The following is a 20,000-nucleotide window of genomic DNA, read 5'->3' as shown; positions in this document are numbered from 1 at the left end:
TTCATTTTTTAGTTTAATGGACACGATTTATGTTATTTAATCATTTTATCATCATTATTATCATTATATTATATCATCATCATTCTACATAATCATCATTATTATCAATTATCATCATTACTATTATCTTTATCATTGTAGTTATTGCCGCATATTATTATATTTTGGCACAATTATACTCCATCCTATATTCGTAATAACAACAATTATAAGAATAATAACAATAATAACAAAGCTTATAACAATAATTCAACGATATCATAATCTCTGTTATTAAATTTACTTTTTATCGTCTTATTGTAATTATTACAGATATGCAATTATACTGGAAAATAATAATGATATGATGATAGTGAAATAATAATAATATAATAATAATTAATTATAATAATGATAATAATAATGATAATGATCAGAAATGATAAGAATAACAATATAATAACTAATATATGATTATTATATAATTACTTCATATTATTATCACAGTTCATAATATATTTCGTGTAGTAATATAACAATATAAGGGAATAGTATAATAATAATATATTATTAGTATTATGATGATGATGATGATGATGATGATTAATTATCAATTATTAATTATTAAAATTATCATTATTATATTATGGAATATATGATTGTTGTTATTATAATGATTATTTTATTATTATTATTATTATTTCTTATTATTATAATAAATATTATTATTATTAATTTCATCATTGGTCATGATTAACAGAATGATGTTATTATTTTCATTAATTAGCCTAAAAATTATGCAATAATGATTGATATCGGAAAAAAGGCATTTGGCGTAACACTCTGAAAAGACTATGTTTCGCTAGATTTTGCCCATTTTCGACTTTTGGGATTTTTTTTTTCCTTCCTTTTTTTTATTATAATGGACACTATTATTGGTTATTATCATCATTATTATTATTATCGTCATCATTCTTCATCCTTATCACCATTATTATCATTATTATTGATATATTTAAATTATATCATCATTATTATCATTATTATTGGAATTATTGTGCCATTATATTTTGCGACAATTATTCATACCCCAGGGTTGGCGTGCTACGAACAATCCGGCCACTTAATGCTGTAAAGCTTTGAGAATAACTCAGATGATGCACTCTGCTAGCAGGCAAACCAGGAATGACTGCAAAATAAAGAGGAGTTATGTCAGTAAAGGTTATATGGAATGATTTGTGCAATTTAATGAAGAGACCTGGTGCTCAATCTGAAGAACAACTCCCCATAATCAAACGACAATTTACAAACTGTGCTGGAGTGCATTACTAACGCTGTCGTCTGGTATCTGATCCTTTCTGCGGTCGTGCAAGCCCAGAGGGACCAGGTATCGCTACATTAATCATCAGCCAAAACTATTCGGCGGGTTGATCTGCCATCCTCCGGGTCATCATCACTCGGTGCTTCCGGGAATTCGACTCTTCTGTGGATGTATCTCTTAGCTGGCTTAGTGGCACTGCATCTCCTTGTGGGCGTGTAGGGGTCCTGAACGAATATAATTAATGGCCCTACTTCTGAAGAACACGACAGGCTACTCCATCACGCGCCAGGCTCGACACGGTGGGGCGTTCAGGCGTATTATCCAGAAAATATCACGAGCTCTCCGACTGGGACTGAACTTCGATCACCTTCTATCATAGTCGAGAGACTCATCTCTTCCTGGTGGATCGACAACAGCCTATCGGGCCTCGGCATTCTCCCGCCCCCCCCCAGCGTTCCTATCCAGATCCTGCGTAATTTGTCAACATGGCCTGGAAATTATCGCGCCCCGTTATAGAACAAAGGGTTAGATTGACACTCTTGGTATTGCAGTTATTCAAGGAGAAAACTTACGAAAGTAAGTAAGGTATAGTTGCTATATATAACATAATAATTGCAATAATAAGATAAGAATTGCAATCAATATGAATAATAATTGCAATAATGATAATGAGGATGATAGTGATGTGGTAACGATAATAATGATAATAATCATGATAATAAGATGATAATAAAATAACTGGCCATATATAATTTAAAAAAAGGTAAAAAGAAAAAATCCCAAAGTCGAAAGCGGCAAAATTAGCGAATATAGCTTTTTGAGATAGACTCCAAAATGACGTTTTTCGATTTCTTGATGATTTTGGACAATTATAGGATAATAAGATATACCAGGAATTGTATTAATCATGACAATAATGATGATTAAAAGTGAGAATAAAGAGATTTTGTAGACATTGATAATAATAATATTATAAACATTATTATTATTATATTTATAAAAATTTTTATTATTATTATTATATTATTATTATTGTATTAATCATTTCCTCTCTAATTATATCATATTATTATATTTATATTATTACTTTAATTTATTAGTTTAAAAATTATTGCAAAAACATAGATTATAAAACTGATAATAAAGAATTAAAAACAAAATAATAATCGTTACAATTGTTATTAATATTATTATGTTAGTATTATCATTATATTTTTTTATGGTAGTATAATTGCAAAAATATATTATTATAACAGTAATTATTATCAGTAATAACGATATTGATTAAAAATAATGATATAAATAATTGTTATAAAATCGTTACTATGTTATTATCAATTTTATTATATTATTATTGTGTTGTTAGTAGTATAGTTGCAAAAATTATATATTATAACTGCAATAATTGAATAATTAAATTATAATAATTACAATGATGATTATGATGATGGAATAATGAGATAATGATGATGGGATAACGATAATAATGATGATAATCATGATAATTAATGTGATAATAAAGGAATTGTGTCCATATATAATAAAACAGTAAAAGAAAAAAATTCCAAAAAGAAAAAACAAAAAAAGTCACAAGGCAATTCTAGGGCTAATAATGATAATGATTACGAGAATTGTATTAATCATGACAATAATGATGATAAAAGTGAGAATAAAGAAGAATTTGATAACATTTGATAATTAATAATCATTATAACAGTATCATTATATAATTGTCTATTTTATTATTTATTATTATTAATCATTATTATGGATTAGTACTTTAACTATTAGTATTATTGCCAAAAAATATATTATAACTGAAATAATAACAATAATAATAAATAATAAGTATAATAATAATAATACTATATCGGTACAATATTGTTATAAATAATTATAGGTTATTTTACCATATTATTATTATTACTGGTGTATAATTGCAAAAATAATTATTATAACAGTAATTATTACAGTCATATACGATATTGATAAAATAATGATTGTAAATAATTTTCATAAAATCGTTATTATGTTATATTAGTGTTATAATATTATTTGTGTTGTTATAGTATAGTTGCAAAAAATATATTTATAATGCAATAAATGCAAAATAATCATAATAATTGCCAATAATGATGATAATGATGATGATAATGATGATGATAACGAGATAATAATGATGATAATCATGATAATATGAGAAATAATAGGAAATGGTGTCCACTATATAATAAAAAAAAAAGTTTAAAAGAAAAAAATCCCAAAAGTCGAAACAGCGGCGGCAAAATCCTAGCGAAATATAGCCTTTGAGAGCATAACTCCAAAAATGACGTTTTTTTCGATTTCTTTGGGATTTTGGCAATTATTAGGGTAATAATGATAATGATTACCAGAATTATATTAATCTGACAAGTTATTATTATTATTATTATCATCATTTTTATTATTTAATTTAAATTAATAGTATTATTGCAAACAGATATATTCTAAACGTAATAATAACAATAATAATAATAATAAAGTATATTAATAATACTATAATCGTTATAATGATGATAAAAGTGAGAATAAAGAGAATATTGATAACATTTGATAATTAATAATATTATAACATCTCATTATTATTATTATTATATTACTTTAATTATTAGATTATTGCCAAAAATATTATTATAACTGTAATACTAACATAATAAGAATAATGAGTATAATAATAATAATAATAATCGTTATAATATTGTTATTAATTATTATTATTGTTATTATCTCAGTATTATTATTTTACTGGTAGTATAATTGCAAAAATATTATTATAACAGGTAATTATTCCATAATAAACGATATTGATTAAAATAAGCTATTAAATAATGATTATAAATCGGTATTATTGTTATATTATGCTTAGTACTATATTGTTGTTGTGTTTTAGTATAGTTGCAAAATATATATTAAACGCAATATTAATTGAATAATAATGATAATAATTGCACTGATGATGATAATAATTGCAATAATGATGATTAATTGATGATGATAACGATAATAATGATGATAATCATGATAATAAGGATGATAACTAATAGGAATTGTGTCCATATATAATACAAAAAGGTAAAAGAAAAAAAAATTACCACAAGTCGAAAAAGCGGCAAAATCTAGCTAAATATAGCATTTTGAGAGTTACTCCAAAATGACGTTTTCGAATTTCTTTGATGATTTGGCAATTATTGTATTATTCATGACAATAATGATATAATAAGTGAGAATAAAGAGAATTGTGAAAACATTGATAATAATACATATTATTTAAAAATTATCATTATTGATTATTATTTTATGATTATTATTATTTTACTATTACTTTAATTATAGTATAATTGCCAAAAAAGTATATTGTAACTGTAATAATAACAATAATAATAATATGTATAATAATAATACCTGAGAAGGCTTTTGAAATCGCAAGCCCTCTTGCCATCTCAGGAGAGCCTGTCCAAAAAGGAATCAGAGGTAAGATATTGGCTTGGATAGGTGATACTTAGGAATAGAACAGCCAGAGTCAAATTCCAGTCACATATCACAGTCATGACACTAGAGAATGGAATTGCCACAGGTGGGGTTCTCAGACCAGCCATCTTTAACACTTTAAGATCCGGTATCCTCAAACATAAACCTCACAGTGAGGTGCAAAGATCATCCTCCTATGCAGACAATCTTGCTATCATCTCCACTGGAGCATACTGCAAGCAAAAGCCAGCGGTGTCGGACCTTGTATCCGAGGAGGGTGTAGGACAGGACTAAAGATCTCTGCAGCAAATCCAAAAGCCATTGCTCTGAGACAGAGAGTTCAAGGCAAAAGTCTGAAAATCCAGGGAATGGATTGGAGAGGTTCAGGCTACCTCTACCTGGGGTAAAGATTAGACCGGACCCTCTCATTCCAGAAGGAGGTCCTAGTACGGTGACGAACAAAATCAAGACTGTTCCGTCTATGAAGTAGCCAATGAGTGGAAGGACGCATAGGCCAGAACAGAGTCTAAAATCATCTATGACGTGACTGTAACATAGAATTGTAGACTATGCCGTCCCTTGCTCTGATGGCATAAGAAAAAATATAAAGATCCCATGGAGTACTTCCAAAAACGAAGCCGCCCGGGTCATTCTGGTGCCCCAAGGTGGGCGAAGTTATCAACCTCTACTGGAGGTAAACCTTCTCCCCTTGGCCTCACGAATCGATCTAATGGCAGCACATTTTTATCAAAATTGTCATCCAGGCTCCCAGGAATACAAGCCTAAAAAAATAATAGTCAGGACGCCTAGAACAGGAGACGAGCTGTTGCAAACAACTTCCTGGCTGTCTCACACAGCCAAAGAAAACGCTCTTGCCAAGGTGGACTCCCCCCACCCTGACTGTCGAAGCCCGCCGTGGGCAACAAACCGATAGAGTTCTCGGTCATGGAAACTGGCAACCAAAAAGAAGAATATCCCACGCCTAGCCGAAAGGCAGAAAACCCAGAATAGAGGGTCATTGCAACCATCACTAACTCCAGGTAGCAGGACATACTACACGGATGGATTCGTCGATCCCTTGACCCACACTGCAGGACGCGGCTTCGCAGCAAGGGATGCACAAAATCCATGGGCGGTAACAGACAACGCCTCCTCGTACAGGCAGAGGCAGTGCTATCAGGGGAGGGACTGAGCAACGCGTCCGTGAGGGAAGACACGCTGGTTCATACATACAGAGCTCCAAGGAGCATGGGACTTCTGTGTTAGCAGTGCCACCCACTGGACAATATTACCCTTCTGACTACTATCCTCACAATGGTACATGAGGGATTCTTTCACAGGCGTAGAAGAATTATTCATTAAACTGGGTTCCCAGCCACATTGGATCAGAGGGGAATGAGCTTGCTGGACAGACGAGCCAGAAGTTGGCAGGGTATATCCCTAATCAATGATAATTACATCAGAGTTGAAAAATTACTTGGAGAAGCTGTACGGTGATGGCAAACATCCTTCCTCCTGACAACCTCACAGAGAGGAAAAACGAGATCCTACCCCTCGGCTAGCTGGTACTCAGACGCCACCGGCTATGAACCACGGCACTTCTGAATAAACAACAGAGTATCAAAGTCATTCTGCACAGATGCACCAGGTTACCATGTTAATGCCAGATCATACACGAAAACAGAACGTGAAGAGAGGTGTTGCATGCATGCGGCGAGTCGTAGCAGAAAGGCCACACTGTACATTACCTAGAGAATTGTGTGCACACGCAAATTCCTGAGACAAGGGCCGCAGAACACAGCCGTCGTGCTGGTAAAGAGATTATGCGAAAGCTTAAACCACGGCTACAGGAGCGCCTTGTGGCAATCCACGCACGGTAAGCACGAGTGTAGAGAACAAAATGAGACAGCAATAAAAGCTGGACACAGCGGGCATAAGTGAAAGCAGGTGAAGCCAGAATTCGCAAATCTCAAACGAACGAACCGAGATAAGGCTTCAGGACCTCAAGCGAGTCCCATAGGTTTTTTGCTGCGGCGGCTTATAAAGAGAGCGATTTGACTCCCACAGCAAGTCGACCCTAGCTCTTGCGTGATTAACATGCTGTTTGCGCACACTTTCGTTGATTTCGTTTTTACCCCCCCTGCCGCGATTAGTTCGTGCATTGTTATTCTTTCCTTACGCAATTTTCGCATTAGATAACTCGCCTTCGCATTGAAGGTGAAATGGACCCCCATCTTCGAGCTCGGCTCGACGGGGGCAGACCTCTTACCTCCCGACAGGGGAGGGTGTGTTTGGGGGCTTAGCGTACTGCCTTAAGGTGCCGAAGCGGGGGGGGTGTGGGGGGGGGGAAGTTGCCACCTTGATAGGGATGTCTGCAGGACCTCTCCATGACGGCCACTGAAAAATTCGTTAGGGAAAATAATAGGTAGTAGAGCCCCACCTCTCGACGCCTTCAAGCCACCTAAATGTTCTGTCATTATTAGCTTCCGCTAGACGGAAACCCCACGCTATGCATGACCATGGAAATGTCATAAAAATTATCATACGATGAGAGCCAATCTATGTGAGGTAGATCTCGAGAAGATCTTCACCTCACTGAGGTGGCATTCACCCACATCTTGAAGACACACATGGCGTCAAGGTGACAGAACCAAACAGAACACTGCCCCCAGTACTCTCGACCGAAGGCCAAAGACAACTAAAAGATCCACGGTTTTTCCTCCCGTGCCCTCTCCCGGAAAACGAACTTAGCAAAATGCACGGTCGTGGCAAAAAAGATCGACAGGACGATCTCACGCATGTGGGATCTATCAGCCATGAAGTATCGCCAGACGGTGTCACTGATCTGACGTTTTACAAGCCTCACCGAGTCACGAATCGTCAAGATCGTGTCTCTACACAAGAGGAAGCAGAAAAACTTCTGTCTCGGGGGGATCATGCGGTTTAATACCATCGGTCCGAACATACATTATAGAACCAGAGTGCTTCCTTCCTACTGAACATGCTAAAATGCTACCGTACGATCACAAACAAACACACATGCACACACCCGCAGAGATTCTCGTGCCGGTGGCGAGGTCACTTCTTTGGCCAAATGACAAGGGACATACAAATGCGCAACTGCAGGGGGTCGCACGTTTTGCATTAGCGGACCGCCTCATCGAAAGAAATACCGAAGCAAAACGAACTACAGATTAGAGAAAACAAAAGCACTGCTCCTTCAACGCCAACAACAGACGCTACACAACAAGCAGAATAGCATACCCAGACGACCTGCATCTACCTCCAGAACAACTCTGCCCCACTCTCCACTTCAACAACACTTTTATCCTAACACAAACCCAAAATACAAGCCATTTACACATAGCTCTCATCGCTGCAAAATACAATGCAAAGAAATCGCAAACATTGTCCCTATTCATGCTACAGAAAACGGATCCCCAGCATTGTTGTACCAGAGGGATCTTCAAAGACCGACAATCTATACATTCCTGATACGCAACAACACCAACAGACCACAGCAAACTGAGGAGAAAAACTCACTGACACCACAGCCTCATTGCTCAACACAAGACACCTCGTTTTGCAACCCGCACACAACGACATCCCAAAAGAAAACTGTACAGCAATTAAACCAATACAAAAAAACAACGAGCACAAACGCAAAACAATATTTAACCACCTAACAAGCACGCCAAGAAAGACAAAAAGGTCCCCCAATCCCGCAGCCTCGTCGTCATCGTTATGGGAGACACAATCCTTACGACGTAGAGTCGTTCCCCCCCCCCCGCAGCCGGGGAGAGCTCCCTCTCCTCTTGGAGGAAGCGTTGCCGTGCTCCTTCCAGGGGGCGCTTGGGACAGCGCTGGGGTATTGGAAATTGCCCGCGATTCCAGATCTTCCGCCCTGCGTCCTGCTCGCAGGACTGCCTCTGACCTTGGGGAGCCGTCTGATCGAGCTCGTCACGGAAACGTACCGGGATCGGTGACGCCACGCAAGATAAACCCAGGTCAAATGGGTCTACCCTGAGTGGCATGCTAACGATCTCGTCAGGCAAATGTAAAGGTTAATTTTTTTGATCGTAATATTTTTTACGAATTTCTAGAACAAAGAAAGGTCGGATGTGGGTCCTACTGAATTCATATCCATCACCAAGGATATAGAATTGTGGCACTAGGTTACACACTCAGAAATCAGGGGGAGGATTGCAAATGGGGTCCTGCATCCTCATAAATACTCGTCATGCATGAGTTTCTCACCCTCTCATTCATCCGGACTTCATGGCAGTCAGGTATTCATCCTACAGGGCCCCATTATTTTTCCACTGCCTATATAAAACAAAGAATAATTTACCTCTTGGGACTTCAACAAAATTATTTAATTTATACAAACCTCCCAGTCTTCTTTGCCGGGAGATATCAACGCGGCCCAACACGACACTATACACATGCACTACAATGCTCATGGTAGGCAACTCTATTTTTTATCTGTGAAACAAAAAAGACTCACTACATAGACCACGAATGCTTCACTCATACACTGATAGAGCAAAGGGCCACCTGATATCGTTTCGGGACAGGCAGGCACCACACACTTACAACCCGTCCGAACGTTGTTAGACCACATAATAATAATAACACAAATTTCACATCACCACTAACTAAACAAGAAGACGATCTTCGGTATAAACACGTAGACTGGGAGTTGTTAAATTTAAATATATGATCATAACTTTGAATTCTAATCTGAAGGGCTCGATTGCCAAAAACAATAGAGGGGCATTGGAATTACTCTTCCCCTGCATCGCCTCAACCTATGCTGAGTAAGCATCCCAGGTTTCAGTATAAAACTCGCATATCATTTCAGCCACTGAAAGGACAAAACTGTCTCCTGGCTTGTTTTCGAAGTCGTTTTACTCAAAATTTAAACAGAATTAAAACATGTTCGATGGGAATTTCTATCACGAAGACACGTCATCGATAGTCTTGATATAAGACCCCCCTACAAAAATATTGGCAAATTAAGTTTAAAAAGTAGAATGCAACAAAAGTTCGCAATCCACGGAATTTGGCAAAAAAAATTAACAACTTAAGGTAGTAACTCTCCCTCCTTCTCCCACCTCAATCACAATAAACGTAAAAGTTATCAGATCCGTGGATGTTATTTTAAAATTTTTGAACGAACACTGGGCCCCAGTTTCTACCCTCACCCCCTCCAGCCCTATTCACTCACAGAATTCAAGAAATGATACTTGGAAGTCAAGAGAACAGGGTTCGAAACTAACCCAGAGGACAATATCCGAATGGATAGGCTGCGACGAACACCTGCCGAACTCACAGCCCACATCTCGTGTGAGAGTAAAAGAAAAAATAAAGAGTTTCCTCGTAAGGATCATGGTCCTCACAGATCGGACGCGAACGCTCTTATTCACCTTCCTGACAACTCATACAAGTTTGACTCACCTTTACAATGCCTTCTCGTACGGCTGTTTGACCTCTCCTTAGACTGCTTTAGTGGCCCTCATTCGAAGTCTCCACAAAAAGACCCGACTGACCCAAGGAGTTACGCCCTATTAGTTACTTGAGACATTAGAAAAAAAAATCGAAAAAATCATAAACACTCGCCGACGACCATAAACCTTTCTCACACAAAACAATTCGCCTTTCGCTCGCATCGCAGGACGCACTAAACATCATCCAAATTACAAAAAAACACAACAAAGGACGACGACTAAAGACTGTTCTTGTCACCAAAGATGTTGAGTGAGCCTTCGGGGGACACGGCCCCCTGGCATGCTCGCCTGAGGTACAAGCTGTGCGCAAAATTTAATTTCCCCACCTTTATAAAAAAAATGTACCATGCAGTTTCTTGATAATCGCAGGCTAAAATTTAATTCTAAACAAAGTTTCAGGAACCATCTCAATGCACGCTGAGAATACCGCAGGGCAGCAAACTCAAGCCCCAACACTTACAACTATATACAAACGGCCTTCCAGACCCCACACACACAGACTCACTCACTATCCTCTAGGCTGGACGATGTACGCACGTAGCTCGACACAATGCTTTCAGGGTCGTTCAGCGCATGTAATGACAAACTCGACACGGTCTCGAGATGGGAGCATAAACTGCGTGTCAAGACAATGCGACAAAAAACAAAAGTTATCTTTATAAACGAAAAAACTTCCCATCCTTACGGCAACATTTACCTCTACACCCTTCGGACAGACTACAACACCACCCGAATCAGATCCTTTGTACCATCCTTGTTTTAAACCTTGATACTCACTTTCGATTTCATTTACATATTGATCAAAGCAGCCTTGGCAAGAAAAAAACTTAATTCGCTTTATCGATTTAAAAGTGCGGCCCCACGCATGAAGCTGCATGCTATACAAAACAACTAATCTAACCTCTCCTTCACATACACAACTTGCATTCACATAAACAGCATTACATAACAAGGCAAACTCCAGCTTGGTTCAGAATAAGCACTCAGATGGATCTATATGTAAATTGGATCAGTTTATACAAAATACTGAACTCACGAGGAAGCTTCTCTGGCTGCGATGGACATCTAGTAAACATACCGACACACCTCCGGGCTTGGAATACCGACTGTGGATAGACTCGACACCATCTTCGAACGGTCGGCTGCAGATCGGATTAGGCCATTTGGTTCTGTGGGATAAAGACGAAGAAGTGGATGCAGTTTTTTAGGCTCGGCCGCATCTTTGAAGCCACTTACTCATTATTTTTCACTTTCCCCGTTCCCCAATACCGGTTCTTATTGTTTTATGGCGTTATTTGTATGGTGTTGTTTTGTTTTTGTGTTCTCGTTCTTTCTTTTTAACGTAGTTTCTTTGGTTGTGTGTTTTTATAATTTCTAGAATAAATAGTTAATCTCCTCTTGCATAGCCATAACATCCCCGTTTTTAAATAACTGACCCGTCACTGGACGCTTTCGTGTGCCATAAACTCCCATCGCTCCCTCATTATCCTTCGCCAGCGTGACTCAAACATACTTTATCTTGCTCACAATCTCATGGTTTACGGTTTCCGGTGCGTGACACTGGCTGCTAGTTACTCGTGCGACAAGACATAAATTCTTTGTCGTTAAGGATTTAGGCGAGCGAGAAGAAGTGTACGCCAGTGGTGTGAATCCAACAGTGACGTGGCCGCCAAGGCCGCGCCTCTCCGTAAGCCCTGTTGACACAGCGGGAATGGCCAGCCCTGAGTAGCAACCCACTTCCGTTCAACAGATAGTGTTAGCGAGGGATTAGCCCGGAGCCACGGTTCGAGGAGCCTGTGCCCAGGCACACGTAGATGCACCTAAAAACTGTTAATTTTTATTCCCATCCTTCCCGGTTTAGCCGCAGATCCGCTGCTATACGCTTCTAGCCGCGCGCCTGACCCACTTCCCACGAGAACGCCGAGAGCGCGCGACCTCCAGTGCAGGCGCCGCTCAAGGTAGTAGGTACTCGTACCCCTAACGCACCGAGAGTTTACCGCACGCTCTCGACGCGCAGACTCGTGTGGCGGAGGGGATGCACTTACGACCACTGACACACGCACCGACCACAAAGGATTCATGATGGCGCCGGGCCACCCTCACCATTTTCCTCCCTCAAAGAACCCACTACAAATATACCAAAACTTTTTAAACATGCGTGTGGTTAAGCCCGGTCATTTCTCTCTACAAAATTGATTTTCATGTCCCCCCCCCCACTATCATTTCCCTATCCCCCATGTTCCTTCCAACTCTCTTAAAACTTTTTGTCTTTGGACGAAGATTAGTTATTTAATAAAAAAGCATCCCCGATCCTCCAGCAGATACAACATAAAAGCAGCAGCAACACAAGTTGCCCAGTTCTTAGCTGACCGCGCGTGATCGCGACTCACATTCAGCACCAAGCCATACGTGGGCATCAAACCCACACAACAAAACACTCCCAAGAGATTAAGAACCAGTAACAAGATAGTAGAATGCGCATCATCCATCTACTTAGAAACATCTTTACTTGACCTCATGACCTAAATAGTGGTTAGTAGTCGAAATCATCTTGAAAATAACCATGTACACATAACAGATATCCCGAGGTCCATACGACGGGTGTCACATGTGTGACAACCCGTCATTAGTGGTTAAGTCGTTTTGCAAGGTTTACTCATTTTTAAGCCGTTTTTCGGCATCTTTTTCGAAATTCTGAACCTTCTGGCATTTATCACTTTAAAGTCTTCAACTTAGTTTTACCGTAGTTGCTTCTCACATTCGTTTTGTTCCTTTTAGGAGATGGCATTTTATTCAGTAATCATCTTATAGTGAGTCATTGCTCTAGTAGGCCCAGATCTCTGACGATAACGGTTTGTGAGGCGTTATAGGTTATGGGAAGGAGGGAAACAAACATCATTGGGTCCTCCTCCATAACATTTACACGTCTTCAGGTCGATGACGGTAATACACAACCTTTGACAATGGTCCTTGAGCCACCGACATCATCTGAAATTGTAATTTGAACATGGTCTTTGAGGCTGATGAGGGGCATCCAGTCCAAGCACGAGTCTATACAGCCTGTTTGCGAACCCTTGTCCACGCTCTGTGGACATAATGACAAAGTAGCACTCGAACTTCCAGGGAATGAGAGATGAGGCTGGAATGGACGAGGATGAATGGTTAATGGGTAATGGTTAAAAGCAAGATAAATGTGCTAGACATCTAAGCGTCCAGTAGCACTTAGATTAATGTAGGGAAGGGTGGTTGAGTCAGGGATAGTGTCTAAGCTGGGCAAAGGAATGGTGAGTAAAAGGGTTAGGGTCGGGGCGTGCGTAAGAGTTAGTTAGATGAAGGATATGTATGCGTTTGAGGAAAGAGAATAGGTTGTTGATGCAGAGGTTGGGATTCGGTAAGGATGTTGATAGGTTGGGAGGTCAGGAAGGGAGAATAGGTGGGGGAAATCAGAGGTAGGGTTGTTTCAAACGTGGGCACGGACAATAGGAGTGTGGGATTGAAAGGGGAACATTACATAAGGAACATAAGGGGTGACCATAGATTGTGACATTTCAGTAGAGTGTGTTAGACGGGTGTGGCCAATGCGTAAGCGAGCGAGAGTGGTCTCCCAACGTCTGTCCGATGAAATGGGTGACAGGAGGAGATTGATGTTTTACAGAATGAATTATTAGTGCGGAGGCTTGGACCAAAAGGATTGCATCGATTTATCAAGAAGTCTTAAAATTGTGGTTAATAATCCATGGCTGGATACGTGAGAAGCGTGGTTGGTTATGATGTGGGTACATGCGGCGTGGCGTGCTAGTGTATCTGCCTGTTTCATTGCAGGGGATTCCACATGGCTGGCACCCAGCAAAATTTGATTGTTTTAGCGTGTGGACAGTGTAGAACAACCAGTTCTGATCTTACAAACAAGGGGTGGCGGTGTTATTGACTTTGTATGAGAGTTAATGAGGTACGCGAGTCAGTAAAAAATTGTAAAAGCGGAAGAGGAGGAGTGAGATATGTGTTTTGAGCAAAAGAGGCATACAGTTCTGTAGTAAGGGACACTGGATCAGGAGGAAGGGAGTATTGAAAGTACGAAGTTGGGCGGTTACTGCAAAAACCAGCACGGAGGGGGAGTGGATTTGGAGCCATCAGTATATACATGAATACTAGAGGAATGAGTGGAGACCATGGTCAAGGAAGATGGGTGAAGAAGGACAGTAGGAGGGATTATTGATTTGGTGGGTCGGGGGAAAACAGAAGAGCAAATATGGGGGTGAGGTATAAGCCATGGAGGGACGGAAATCGACAGAGAACGGGAGGAGGTGAGATGGGGCAAGGGAGTGGGAAGGAGGGGTATCCATGGAGGGAGAAAGGAGTAGTGTAAAACGTGGAGAGAGTCCTAAGGTAGAAGTAGGATTGTGGGATAGTAATTAGTCGAGGGAAAGTTGGTGGAACGAAATAGCATCGGAGAGAGAGAAGGGCCGACGTCGAGATAGAGATGGGTATGCTTGTTCAGTGTAAAGGCTCTCAATGGAGCAGGAGCGAAGGCGCTAGTGCTAAGCGAAGGACCACAGTGATGGATTGTATCAAGATGGGCAGGAGAGAAGTTAAGGCAGAGGAGTAGATATGGGAAACCATAATCAAGAGTGGAGAGGATCAAAGTAACATGAAGATGAAGGAGAGCTTTGCGATTGAGCCCATGCTATATGGATAGAGTTTTTAAGATTTCGAAGGCGGCGGAGAGCTTTTTCTTGATGTGTAGATTAGGTCTAGCCAGGACGTTCGGAAAGTCAAAATGACACCTAGGAATTTGCCAGAGGAACGGATTGGAGTGGAGTGCCATATTAAGAAGAGTGGGGTAGGGGAACCTACCCCCCCATACACCGTGAGCGATGAGAAAGGATGGAGAAAAGATTAGAGGTAGAAGCGAAAGTCATGTTTAGTGGCCAGGAAGATAACTGTTCGATTGCAGATTTAAGAAATTGGTAGTATTGGTAGAGTGCCAGAGTAGATAGTTAACTCATCAAACATATAGTGATGACGGGCTCCTGGTGGTAGAACTGAGACAATCCTCATAACAGCAAGAAGGAATAAAGTGGTACTGAGCACACTGCCTTGTGGTGACCACCTTTCGATGGAGGAAAGAAAGTGAGTGGCAGAGGCAATTTTGACCGGGACAGTGCATTGGGAGAGGAAGGACGTATGAAGACACCCATTTCTCCAACAATGTCTAGAGAGGACAATTGCTGGAGAATATGGTTACGCTATGTGTATTCATATGCTTTTTATAGATAAAAAAATATAACTAGACGGGATTCATGGTGTGCAAATGCAGATGTATATGTCTCAAATGAGCAAAGGGGTCAGTGTGCTGCTTGGCACGGCCTAAAACCGAATGAGGAAGGAGACGAGAAGATGTGAGTTAAGATACCACATTAAGCCGGAAGTTCGCCTATCGCCTAATAGTTTGCACAGCAGATAGGTTAGTGCAATGGGGCGATAGTCTGAGGAAGGGTACCCGGATTTATGGGTTTTCAGGGAAAGGAAGGATAAGAGCTTTCCCAATTAGAAGAAATAAATCTGATGTCATATGTGGTTGGAATTTTTAAATAGAAGGATAAGGAGGAAGATGGGAGTTGCCGGAGCATAAGGTAGTGAATACCGTCAGGGCCTTCATGAGTGTTGCGGCACGATTGTAGGCAGCAATGAGTTCGAGGAAGAAAATGGAGCATTATAGGACTAGCGGAGGATGGGGGAAGGTAATGGGGTAAGTTCTCTGGTGGTCTACTAGAAGAGAGTGTGAAGAAGGTGAGAACACTACGGACCCGGCTGAAAAATCACCAGTTCATTAGCAACTGGAGAGGATCAGAAATTGTGGGTATCTCGAATAGGGGGACGGGGGCAGATGGGGGGGATGTTTGCATGCTAGTTAGGATTCCGGCGCCAAACATTTGAGAGAGATGTAGAGGATCTAGTAATTGATGAAACATGATTTCGCCAGCTATTTGGGTTTACTATTCAGGATTGTACGACGAGACTAGGCAGATGCTCTTTTAAAGGAGATAAGGGCTGATAGTGATTGGTAGTACCTCTCTTGTAGCGGAAACTTCAGGCTGCACGTTTTAGCGAGTGATGGAGTGCAATCAGAATTCCACCATGGAACACATGGAGGTATATGGTCTTGAGGTTCTATGTGCCGCTCTTAAGACTGTTATTGTGAAATACTGTATCATTCTGAAATGGAGGTGAGGGAGGATTGGAGGGTATGAAATAGAGAGAGTGAAGTGAAAGTATGCCAGTCGCTCTATCAAAAGCACCAGCGTGGGGAGTAGAAAGGGGTGGGAAGGGGAGAAGTAGACTGAATCACTTTGATCCAAGATGAAGGAAGATACGAATAACTGTGCAAGCGGACATTGGTTGAAAGGTGAGGCGTGACCATAAGTGTGTTCTGATGATAAGTAGACGAGCATAAAGGGGAAGGGGGGAAGAGACAAAATGATTAATTGGGGATCGTATTGGAGGATGTGTAAGACAGGTCTCTTGAAGCATACAATAGATGGTATAAGAGGAAAGGATATGACGAAGGTCAGGTCTGTGGACGGAACCACTGCGAATATCCAATGAGGATAGTGATACTTCGTATATAGATTGTAGTACGTTTTGGAGAAGTTGAGGGGAAGTAGCTAGAGGGTGGGAGATAAGGACTGAGAGGTCTGAGATGGTAGGAGGTGTGGGAGTTGGTGTTCTACTAGGAGGTATTAGGATATGGTGGGTCTGAGGAAGGGGATACTTGGACATAAGGGATTCAGTGTGTATCCAGGAGGAGTGGAAGGGATAGATGGGATGGTGGGAGGGTTAATGGTGGGGGGGTTGGGGCGGGTGGGGGATGGCTATGTTGGAGGGGGGTAGGAAGGATAGGGTAGGGGGGATATCATTAGGAGGAGGATGGATATTCAGCAGGTACTTGGAGTGCGGAAGGAGCAGGAGTTGTAAGATTGGAGGTTGAGTGTCAGTTTTCATTAAGTAATCTTGAATATTTTCAATAGTTCTTTCTGAGGAGTTGGTGGGGAGGTTTTGGGGGATAAATGATTTATTGTGAGGGGGGGAAGAGAGGTATGCGTGTCTCAAGCATTGGGGCAAGGACAGGTGGCGGTGATGTGTGGCTAGGGGGAAGTGGGGTGGAACGTTGTTTTGTCTGTTTACGGGTAGTGGAGGAGGGAGAGGGAAGGTGTTTGGGTTGTAGTGGTGATTGGAGTATCTGTGTAGAGATTGGAGTGTCTGATTTGGATGCAAAAGAGTTGACTGGGGAAGGTTAGGAGGTAGAAGAGGGGGAGGTAGATGTTAGGGGGTGTGGGTTAGGAGAATTGGTAGTAAGGGAGTAAAGCAGAGGAAACCACGTCGAGCCGTGCTTCCGTCTGGCTTCACGTAGTGTGAGTCCAAGTTGATCCTGAGAGTTGCTACCTCAGGACTCAAATTTGGAGTGGGGACACCCCTATAAAAATACATTATGGGGGCCGCAACAGTTGGCACATGTGCGTGATTGTGCAGAGCAGTTATATCGGGTATGGCCCAGGTTGGGCCAATAGTGGGCATCTGGCTGTGGAAACTGCATGTTGGCTGGGTGTCCTAGACGCCACAATTTTGGGCACTGACGTGGAGGCGCGTTGGTATGTACGAACGGGAGGGATTCTCTATGTAGAACGTTACAAAGGAATGTCATGTCTACAGAAGGTAATTTTGGCTATGTTAGGGGTATTCGATCCCTGGGGGGAATGGCGAGTAGCATTTGTAATGATGTTGCATCATAGTCTGTGGTCAGGCAGTAGGTTCTTCTCCACAATATGACCATCGTGTCATAGATTGGGGCAATTTGCTGGGGAGATTGAAAACTGTTCCGGTGCAAGATTAAGGGTTGGATTGGGTTGGCAAGGCTGGAGTTACCATATAAGTCAGTTAGTTTTGTTAATGCTATAGCTTGGTATTTGGATGTTACTGTAAACAAGACGGGAGCGGTAGGGTCGGCTACGGCAAGAGACGTACCATTGTTTTTCAGACATTGTTGGAAGAGAAGGGTTGTTGTCAGAGTAGGGAGCTGTGGAGGGATCACGAAAAAAAGTTGCCAGAGAGTATTCAAGATGTTGTAGAGATAGGTGGTAGTAGAAGGGCGGGGCCATGACGAAGATGGAGTAGTGTTGAGGGAAGGGTAGTGTTATGGAGAGGTGGGCAATAAGCTGTTAAGGTATTGAGTGAAGGAGGTATGGGGTGGTGAGTGGAGGTTGTGGGGGTAGAGGCGTTTGAAGTTGGAGCAATGCTGGGAGAGCGGAAATTTCATTTAAAGGGTTGATTGTGGCTACTGTACTCAGTAGGCATTGATGATGAGGGTAGTTATTGCAGTGTTTGGAGGCCGTGGTCAAAGGAGAGCTGGGGTCAGGGATCGGGTGGAGGTTCCATCGTTGGGGCTATTTGATAAGGGGCAAGCTCATTGCCCCTAATAGTGGGGATATGCTTTCATTATGGCCATGGTAGCCTGGGATTATGTTGGGGATAACAACAGCAAGGATTGGGGGGGGGATGGAGGGGATGAAGGCATGCATATGAGGGCGGCTGAGGGGGGGAGCCACAGCACCCAAGGAATGGTTGGGAGGTACTCAAGAAAACGGTCTTCTTATGTGGGGGAGGAGAGGGGATAGACATCTGAGGAGAAGAAGATGGAAGAGGATGCGGTAGAGATTGGCGTGTCTGCATTTAGAATGGGAAAAAGGAACTGATGGAAGAGGGAGGGGATAGAAGTGGGAACAGAAGGAGAGAGGATGGGGAGATGTAGAAACATCTTGAAGAAAAGGGGTGGGCAGAGCGAGAGACAATGGGTGGAGAAAAGAAAAAATTGTCATCCTGACTTATGACGGGTTCACCTCAAGTGAGGCAAGTTGAATCTAGAAATGCTACCTAAACTCGAACGTAGGAGGGCAACCCTTATAAAAATACACATAGGAGCTACCACATATGGCACACAGACGTGATTGTGCAGGAAGGGTCAGGTTGGCACATAAAGGGCGAGGCTGTGGAGCGGATAGTGTTTGGCATATATCACATAGCACTGAGAAACAAAGGTTTTCTGAGGAGGGGGCGAGAGGGGACAATCGTGTTGAGGGGTGGAATTTATTTATGTACTGGAAAATTACTGCTCTGTCAACATTCAAAGGTCATTAGCGAAAACCCGTAGTCATAATATAAGATTTACCATGAGGCTTAGGGCAAAGCCACAGGTAAAAAAATGCTATATGAAACAAAGGTCATATGGTAAAGTAGAGAGAGCGGGAATGGATTAGAAAAATGGGGGAGTTTTTTTTTAAAAATTTGAAAAATTTGGAAAAGTTTACAGATGAACAGTACTAGAGGGTAGTATGGTAAGACAAGGGCTTAGCATTAGAGAAAGTATGGGCGGAAAAACGGCATAAATGAGTTAACAAGTAGGATAGTTGGACAGAACAATGGGATGAAGGAAAGGAAAAGGAGAGGAGGAGAAAAAAGATCATGCAAATTAGTTGGGCGAGGCTGAGGACCTAACGGCAACGAGTTATGAGGGAGGCTGGTTTAGCTGTCTCGTGCGAGGAATAAAGGGCGTGTACCGAGGAAGTAATGACTAGTGTCTGAATATTGGTGGATATTGAGGGTCTGGAATTTAGAATGCAAAAAGTTTA

Source organism: Penaeus monodon, chromosome 8, assembly GCF_015228065.2.
Source record: "Penaeus monodon isolate SGIC_2016 chromosome 8, NSTDA_Pmon_1, whole genome shotgun sequence".
Lineage (NCBI taxonomy): Eukaryota > Metazoa > Arthropoda > Malacostraca > Decapoda > Penaeidae > Penaeus > Penaeus monodon.
This window is presented reverse-complemented; position numbering follows the sequence as displayed.